Source organism: Elaeis guineensis, chromosome 16 (assembly GCF_000442705.2).
Source record: "Elaeis guineensis isolate ETL-2024a chromosome 16, EG11, whole genome shotgun sequence".
Lineage (NCBI taxonomy): Eukaryota > Viridiplantae > Streptophyta > Magnoliopsida > Arecales > Arecaceae > Elaeis > Elaeis guineensis.
The window spans coordinates 41,809,455-41,819,191 of record NC_026008.2 but is presented as its reverse complement, the minus strand read 5'-3'; the positions used below and the strand labels follow the sequence as shown (position 1 = coordinate 41,819,191).

Sequence of the window (9,737 nt, the reverse complement as noted above, 5' to 3'; positions counted from 1 at the left end):
TCTTTTTCATTTATTTACTTCATATCAATAGTTTAATTGGAATATAAATTGCTGTATTCTCTGTGCATTAAAAGATGGTGCCAGATAGTTTACCAGCAGTAGTCGCCAATACTAAATATTTTGACTTTCTAAGGATCAAAATGGCATATTTTACTTTTTGCTGTGATGTATTTATTTGAAGAGGCTCACTTTAATTAATCATGAGATAATTGAAACATATTGTATATACCAAAATAGAAGCTCAAAGCTAGTTTGAGTTATCCAAAATACTTCAAATTTTGAAGTTCATCAACGTAGATAGTAATATCATCCATGACTTGTATGTTCTAGATCTTTATAGCCATCGCCTTGATTCTCGGGGATGGCCTTTACAACTTCTTTTAAGGTTCTGGGCCGAACAATCTCCACCTTCATATCACAAGTGAAGAGCAAAAGCAATGCCGCGACACTTCCCATTTCAGATGACGGTTCTCCAATCACGACATCCAGTATTTCCTTTGATGACAGACGTCGCACCAAGCTCTTTCTCAGGGATCAAATCCAGAAGCCAATTGCATTTGGGGGTTATATTGTTGTTGCTGCTGTTTCTATTGCCACCCTTCCCCACATCTTTCCACAACTCAAATGGTACTACGTCTTGGTTGCCTACATCTTTGCACCAGTGCTTGCCTTCTGCAATGCCTATGGTTGTGGCCTCACAGACTGGTCTCTTGCCTTCACCTATGGTAAGCTCGCAATTTTCACCATTGGAGCATGGGCTGGGGCCTCGAATGGTGGAGTCCTTGCAGGCCTTGCAGCCTGTGGTGTCACGATGGGCATCGTGTCTACTGCTTCAGACCTTACGCAGGACTTCAAGGCTGGATACCTGACTTTGACCTCTCCAAGGTCCATGTTTGTTAGCCAGGTAATTGGCACTGCCATGGGTTGTGTCATTGCACCATCAGTCTTCTGGCTATTCTTCAGGACCTTCAAAGACAATGGATCCTGGATCAGAATACCCATCACCTTTCGCACTTGTTTATCGTAACATGGCAATACTTGGAGTTGATGGATTTTCATCATTGCCAAAGCACTGCCTCACCCTCTGCTACATCTTCTTTGGTGCTGCCATTCTCATCAATTTGCTGAGAGATGTTGTTGGAAAGAAGGTGGCAAGGTTTATACCACTCCCAATGGCGATGGCGATACCTTTTTATCTGGGATCATAGTTTGCGATCGACATGTGTGTGGGGAACCTGATATTATTTGTGTGGGATTGGATTGACAAGGCTGAGGCTGCCACTTTTGGCCCAGCAGTGGCATCTGGTTTGATTTGTGGTGATGGGATGTGGACTCTGCAGACGGTTCTGGCCCCTACTCAAGTGAAGCCGCCCATATGCATGAAGTTTCTGTCAGGGAGCATGAATGCTAAGGTGGATAACTACATTGCAACATTATCTTAGTTTCCATAGTTGAAGGACAGCAAGGCGGTAGAGAAATATGATATGCAGATTTGGTAGATTTGACTGGAAATGAAGTAGAGGGGAAAACAGGGAAGCAGAATTATACTAGAATTTACTCCCTGTATACCATCTTAGCGTTGCGGGGAGCCTTCAAGTATTGCTGCATCCGTTTCATGTACGATACACTCGATTAGGGAGGACAATTTCAGAATAAATTTAAATTTCATATCGCTCTCAGATTATGATAGCGTATCGACCAAATAGCTTGGTAAAATAAATACTGGTATTCTGTCTCCTTATTCTCGTTCTCAGAAATCCCATGGGCAAGCTCCTTTCCTTACAGAGGATTGAGTCTAATTTCACAAATAAGAAGATCCTAAGACTGTACTGCGCATTTCCATTTGGAATCAGATTTTGGTGCAGAAACTCCTAACAGAAGTGAGGTCATTATTTTTTAACTTGCTTTCTCTTTGGTTCTGTTTTCGATGTGCTTTAGGAGTCCTAAATCTCCCACTGGCTGTTTCTTATGATTCTTGCATTACATTTCTTCAGTGAAATCTTGATGATTATCCCTTTCATCAAGTCTAAACTGTATCCAGGTCTGCTCTCCATCCCTCCAAGATCTACTTTGTTTGGTAGGGGTCTCATCAAGGATTCAAGATTGGGGGTCCATCCATAAAGGACACCCATGTTTTATCAGATAATGCAAGGTAAAGAAAAAAGGAAAACAAGTATGGCCAAAGGATTGCTAGATTTTTGTAACACCTTCAAATTTAGAATGATTGGATCCACCAGCAGGATTGAGTTATTTCTCTAATGTTACCATGTCATAAACCGTAAATCTGCATGCTGTGCTTGTGAGCTATTCAAGTCCCTTTCTTTACAGATGATTTATATCTACTTCCTCCACTTTATCACATTCTTCCCCTTTCACTCACCTTTTGCTTCTCTGGCTGTACCTGCAGCAGCTGTCAGAGAACCAAAAGCTGAGCACTTTTCACATCTGGAGAGAAAAAAAAATCAGGGGTTGAGCACTCAATTCTACTCATTCCATCTCCACCAAATGGTTAATTAGCTAACATCAATGCTACAAAATGAAATCTCCATTTAATGTAAGTACAACAATGAATAAGGAATTTCCTCAAAAAAAAGGAAATTTGAGTATCAGGAGAACAAGTTGGTTAGAGCCGAGGACCTGTAGGGCAAAAGAAACGCCAGATGTAAAAAAGTTCGAAAAATCCCATAGTTCAAATATAAAATTAATTGTAAGATTAGTGATTTACTAATGCCGCAGGAACCATAAAAAACAGCAAAAACAACGGTAATCCACCAGCAACAAATAGTACATGTCAATTGTGAGGAAGAAGTCCAGTGTATTCTGAGCCTTTGCAAAACCAAAAACCACTTGATGCTTGAACAGTTCAATTATTTTCACCAAAAAAAAAATTTCAAAGAAATGGCACTGATCAATAAAATTGGAATCATTTGAGAGATCACACCAATACGTGGTCTGGACACAAGCCAATTTAGATTGAACAAAACAAAAAAGAAATATAGAAGGCTCGCCAAAAAAAAAAAGGAAAATAAAATGGAATGATAATATTGGTCGCTAATTCTGGAATTATTTGAAAGAGTATACTAATTCCTGGTCTGGATACAGCAAATTTAGACTGAAAAACCAAAAGGAAATAGAGAAGGTTCTCAAAAAAGAAGTAAAAAAAGAGAAAAAAAAGACACAGAAGATCAAGCGTGTGTAAATTCCAGATCCATACACAGATAATACATCATAGGAAACGAATTAAAAAGATAGAAGATAACTTTAAAGTAGGTAGTTTACAATTAAAATCTAAACTTCACAAAAGCATGTCAAATCCTGATTGGTAATTTGCAACTAAAAACAATCAGTGTCAATTTATTTAAAAGAACATGTCAGATCTTGGTTTGAGAATACATAATTTTGATTGAAAGTCAACCAAAGAGAAAGATGGAAGATCACTGCACAACAAGGAGTCAAAATTAAAATCAATCCACTTCAAAACAGCATGATCAATCCAGATTTTGCAACACAATTAAGATGAAAGGAAACAAATGCAGAATGTTACTCCACAGCAGGCAATGTCAAACCAAAATCTTTCAGACTTGATAGACAATGGAAGAAAACATATATAAATTCCATGAACTGTAATATGTGTGTACGTGGGGGGGGGGGGGGGGGGGGGGGGGGAGAGAGAGAGAGAGATCACCATACCTGATAGATTGAAATTGTCATAAAGATCTGTCATGTCTTCCAGAGACTTTCTTGAACTATCAACGTCATTGGGTTTTTTCTCAATAAACCCAAATGAGTTCACAGTTCAAGAAAGCCTGTGGAGGACATATCGATGATCTTGCTATCATCTCCTCCATTATTCTTCACATATGTGAAAATTGTTGAACTAGAAAGAGTGATGTAATTCAGCTATCAATAATACCTGATATGGAAGCTAGATTGACTTTATATTGAACTATCAACAGTGTTGTTCTTTCATCACAAACCCAAAAAAGTTCACAGTTCAAGAAAGCCTGAAGAAGACATCCATAATCTTGTTATCGTCTCCTCCACAACGAAGATGGATGGTCACAATTCCTGAAACAAGCTGTCATGCCTTCCAAGGAGCTCAAACAAAGTTCACAGTTCAAGAAAGCCACTGGCAGACATATCCATAAAATTGTTATCATCTCCTCCATCATTCTTCATATAAAGCCAAAAATTGTTGAATTACAAATCAAGAGAGGATTGCAGATATCACAAGTACTTGATCTGGAAGATAGATTGATATTCTCATAGATGTGGAAGACATGTCCATAATATTGGTATGATCTCCATCTATGATTCTCTAAGTAATTGTTTAGAGAGAGAGAGGAATCCAGAACTCACTAATTCCTGATATAGAAGCTAATATGGAATTCTCCAAAAGATCTGTCATCTTTTCCAACAGTTTCGTCCAACAGCCAACAGTAACTATGTTTCATGCCGAATCTCCTTTCCTGTGCCTTTTCTTTTTCTTTTCGCGGGAAAGATGGAGTAAGAACTGAAACCTAAATGAGTTCGCTGTTCAAGAAAGCCTGTGGAAAACATGCTGAGAATCTTGCTGTCACTCTTCCATAATACATCACATGCAAACAAGACTGTTGACATATGTTGGCTAACACACAATATTAAATTAAAAAAAAAAGCTCGGCAAAATAACATAAGATCACGAAAACTGAAGCCGATAATATCAAAAATCCACACTAATCATCATCAAAATAAAGCACAATAAAAAAGATGCGGGAAGAAACAACAGCAACATCGGATAAGATAAGAGAACGAAAGCTAATAGATCGAAAACAACTGAAAAATGAAACTTAGATCTAATTTTGTTTAAAGTAATAAAATGATAACCATAGAACTAGTGAAAACAGCCATACAACAGTAGATCTACAGAGTGGAAAAGAAAACTAGGAGACTAAAACAAAAAGCCAAAAGCAAACCCAACACAGGGAGAAAAGGAAAGCGGGGAAAGGAAAGGAGAGGTGTTAAAGGGAACAGTCTGGACGTATGGGAAGAAAAGGAGGCCCACCCATGGCCTTTGATATACGTAGAAAACTAACAAAACCAGACGCATGAACCGCGGGAACCGGCCATGTCCGGTGCCGCAGCCGAAACAGATCCCTCCGCCCGAGAAACGTTTCCAATTCCCTCCGCCACACGTGCGGGTCGTCAATGCCTATGCGACGCGTGTCCTTTTTCCAATCAGTCGTACGCGACGATTCCGGAGGAGAGGGGGGAGAGGAACCCAAAGGCGGCCGTTTCACGTTCAGTCCACGTCCTCCGAACCGTTCGCCGGATTGCCCGCATTCGCACGCGCTATCGAGTAAATGCGCGCGTGCGTACGTACGCCGTTGTGGGTGGGGCGAGCCGCGTTCCTCCACGGCATGAGATCGGATGAGGTGTAACTGACTGGACTCCACATGTGAGAACGCTGATGGGTCAAGCGTTCCGTCGATTTCTACCGTGGGACCCGCAAGCTGTGTCGCGTTTATCCCGTTAGCCAGTATGCATGCAGGCATCATATGCTATGGTAGCCCATGGGTTTAGAGTATGCCAACTTTTTTTCATGTCAATTAAAGTTCGCAAAAAAAAAAAAAATTCATGCTTGGATATTGCAGCAATGTCGAACGGTAATTTTGAAATTTTAGTTAGTTGCAAGTACTTAAATTTGTTTTTAATCAAGTTAAAACTTTTAGAAGTCAAATTATCCAATAATATTGATCCTGCTAAAGAGAAAAATAAAAAAAAAATTATGTGAGTTAAAATTTTATTTCTACTAAAGTTATGCAGGAATAAGACACACCTAAAATAGATGTTGATATAGCAATTATCTAGTGCTCCACCATTTATTTGCAATGCACACGTCCCTAGCATATCTTAGATATCTTTCACTTTGAAAGTAGTCGATGAACGTGGTGGTTTTCCAATTCTCTATGTTTTTTTTTTCTTTTTTCTTTTTTTTTTTTGGTGAGGTAGATGGACTTACAACATATACATCAATGAATGTAAATACATCTAGTGGCATCAAGATATAGTCTATGCTCATTGGTGGTCGTCCAACAACAAGCAGCCACATGTTATGCCACTTAATCAAAAAGTTTACTTCCTTTGGATATGTGAGGTGCCTTGGAGTAAGCTAGTGAGAAGTATCCCGAATGTTGAAGAGCAATGGGTGAACATTGAGTAAGCTTGAGGTAGCTTATGTACTCATCCAACCTAGTTGTAGAGACTTTTCAATCACATTGACACCATTTCAGGCACATCTTCAATTGATTTCTTAAGTAAAAGTTTTGCTCTAATTATTTTTAAATTCATAAATATTCAAAAGAAAAATTTGTAACTTGAGAAAAATTTTTAGAAACAATATTTTGTAAAAAAATTATTTAAATTCTACTATTTCCATTATACATTATGGTGCCTCGCAAAGAAAGTGAACAAAGAAAGAAATCAGTGTGAGAACTCTCAAGATTAAAACATCCCGATACGCCATCCATTACTCCTATTGTCGAATCAATCATGGTCATATTGAAAAGATTGCCCTAAAACATATCCCTAAGGTCCATGTAGGAGGCCATGACTTTCTATCATTGATTTTTATTTGATAGCCATGGTAATTGAAGACCACCATCATCAACTCTAGTCTCGACCTTAGATGAGAATGGTATCCTCTATATTTGAGTCACAATTGGGAAAAGAGACGCCATTGTCATTTGCTTAATAATTAAGTCCTTGTATCTATGTTAAGTCATTTTACCACAAGCTAGAGTCATCTCCACCCAGCTTTCCGGTGCCCCACAGGCATCCAAGCGGACCAGAAAGTGCTCCACGCGTATCTGACCAAGACATTGGGCATCTGGTCCTGTATTTAATCGATGTCCGCATGTTTCGGAGCACAAGGCCCGTTCCGCCTGCGCTACCACTTGCTGGCGGTGAAACTATGTGTTTGAAAACTACATTCATATATATTATGTCACTCTCTTAGCTAACAAGACCAATTACAATAATGAATCAATGATGTTATATGTCAAGTAAGAACAGTTACAAAAATAAATAAATAATGGTTAAGATCGGTTATTAAAAAAATAATGGTGCAAATATATAAGTTTGTTTACAAAAAGAAGGGTGCGAAAATATATGTCAAGTATCTCTATATGAAAGGAGGCATGGCATTAGCACGTGGTAAAACTGGATACTTTGGACGCCCTTTCTATCAAAGAATGTTACTGGCTCTTTTTTTTTTTTTTTTTTGCATGTTATCATTCAAAATAAGAGCCTTTATAATTCCAGGAAAGTGAACAGCTTTTATTAGTTGGTAATCACCAAAATCCTCGCAGCCCTATGCATTCACCTTAACAACTACCACCTTGAAGTGTCTCCAAAAAATCCCAGTTTATTTCTCATGGCATAACAGCAACCTATTGCCTATCTCTCCAACTTTCCCATTCAATCTCTATTATATTTAAACACTTCTGATTCAATCCCACTTCCAGTGGACCTTCTTCCATGACCTCTTTCATTTACATGCACTCAAAACTTTCCTATAACATGTCTCTATATGTAATACCTCTGAAAGTCTTTGCATGCAAATCCCTTGTGGATCTTTGTTCATGGGACAGACGTGGGTTGTGAATATTTTTGTTAAGCACCTTGTTCTCTCTTCTTCTAAAAGCTAGATGCGTCCAACTCTCGTCATGAGTTGTGAGTTGTAAAGCTCCCCTTTACATAGGATTCACATGAGTTTCTTCTTTCCTTTCCGATATTCTTCCTTCGTATCTTTCTTTTTCTGATATTTCCTCTGTATCACACACGGCCGAAAGCTGAGCACTTCCTCGTTACTGCTAAAGAATATTTCATATTATCCGCCAACAGCCATGCACTTCTTGTTTTAGTTTGCCAATTAAAGAAAAAAGAAAAAGAAATTGAAGAAAATTAAGCCTATAACCATCAATCGAGAATGTTTCCGTAGAGATTTTGGAAAGAAACATATCTATAAATATAAGCATATCATAACATCTATCATGAATATTCATCAACTGGAACAAACCTAGCCAAATGAGTACTACTCTGATATAAAGGAGAAGATGTTATGCACTTGTTGGTTGCATCATCTGAGCAAATCAAGGTGCAAGACTATAATGAATCAAAAACTCACTACTTTCCACAACATAATTGAATGAATCTTTTCCTTTTCTTTTCTTTCTGAGAAAATAGTGGGTTGCTATTGGAAGGTTCTTTACAATGTGTAACACACACTGTTTGATTACGAGGAGATTTTGGTCAGATAATAAGCTCAGCCTTCGGTAACTTTAGTGACAATTCCAGAAAATTCTGTCAGTTTGGTGGGTTAAGATTCATATAACCAGGTCACTACCTTAATTTCTTTTCCTCTATTTTGTTCACAAACCAAGGCTCAAACTACTGAAGGTTTTCAGAACCCTAATTAGATGAACTCTGCTTTAGTCAAGCATAAAATAAGTAACATCATTTGTCCGCAAATTTTGGAAAAATTAAAATCAAATAAATGAATTTTTTTTTCTTGAAATTGGAAAGCCTCGGAGGATAAATGAATTGTGAAGAATGACTGACTGCACAGTGCACAGGTTCCAAAATACGAACCAATTCCCTATAAATTGACTTCACATCAGGAAATTTAGAATAGAACTGCAACAGTGAAAACTTCTAGAATTTGGAAAGAGATGTAAGCAATTACCAATTATATGAGGAGTGGAATTCCAACACCTGCTATGTTTTCCCACGTCTTACTAAATGATCTGCCCCTTTCTTCTCTTTTCTTGGAACTTCCCCTGTACAAGAAATGGTAAAGAAGAAATCCAAACAAGCGCATGGTTCAAGAAAGCCGTGGGAAAACGCTACTAATCTAAGATCATCAGACCAAATTGAGAAAAAGAAAAATGGGTAGAAAAAAATGAAGCTAAAAAGATAACCATGAAGAAAAAAGAAAAGAAAACCATGAAGACAAGCATGGAATTAAAAGGTGTTGGCATGGTACAATAGAAGGTAATCAATCGCGCAGAAATTAAAGTCTCATATTGGAAACTAAATGAAGCAGCTATTTAGCTAATTATAAGAAACCCAGGAGTGAATCGGTTGAAAAAGAGAACAAAGATATATATATAACATATGGAATTATATGATCGAAATAGTCAAGAATTGGAAAAGAGATTTGAAAGGCAGGTACATGAAAATCTAAAAATTAATGGAAAATAAAAGGTGAAATGAACAAAGGAAGAAGGGAAACAGAGGCGAAGAAGGTGGAAGAAAAGAAAAAGAAGACCAACCTTTGGTGGGTGGAAAAACCGCCCCACCCGGGTTTTATTTAAGAAAGAGGATAACCAAAGAGGGCCCTCGGAAAACCGGCGACTCCATCTCCTACCGTAACCGGTCCAGATTCCCCTAACACGCGCCTTCTGCGAATACTTTTCCGACGCGTGTCCTTTCCATGTCGTGCGCAGTGCTTCCCGACGCTGCATGGCCCAGAACGGCCGGGTTCGGCGAACCGCCATCTGGATCCTGTGGGTCGTCCATCGCGGACTGGACGGCCGTCCCGCCCTTTCCGGACTCACCTCCACGTCCCCCGGCCCGCCCGCCGTATTAACCGCCGAACCGTTTCTATAAAAAGAATCTCAGAACATAAGGCTTTAAAAAGACCGAATTAAAAAAACGGAACCCATGCCTAACTTTGGTGGGCCCCGCTTGAGTCT

The 9,737-nt window shown here is 38.8% G+C and overlaps 1 long non-coding RNA gene and 1 pseudogene across 1 annotated transcript; one reads left to right on the top strand and one right to left on the bottom strand.

Moving 5' to 3' along the window:
* The first annotated feature begins 74 nt into the window (after positions 1-74).
* LOC114914866 (probable metal-nicotianamine transporter YSL12) lies at positions 75-1,536 on the top strand (annotated as a pseudogene).
* Positions 1,537-2,242: 706 nt separating this feature from the next.
* On the bottom strand, positions 2,243-9,337 carry LOC105058943 (uncharacterized). The gene is made up of 3 exons (XR_002166198.3): positions 8,726-9,337; positions 3,691-4,561; positions 2,243-2,445 (listed from the first exon to the last, which is right to left on the bottom strand). It is a non-coding gene; the product is annotated as an uncharacterized lncRNA (long non-coding RNA).
* Positions 9,338-9,737: the final 400 nt, after the last annotated feature.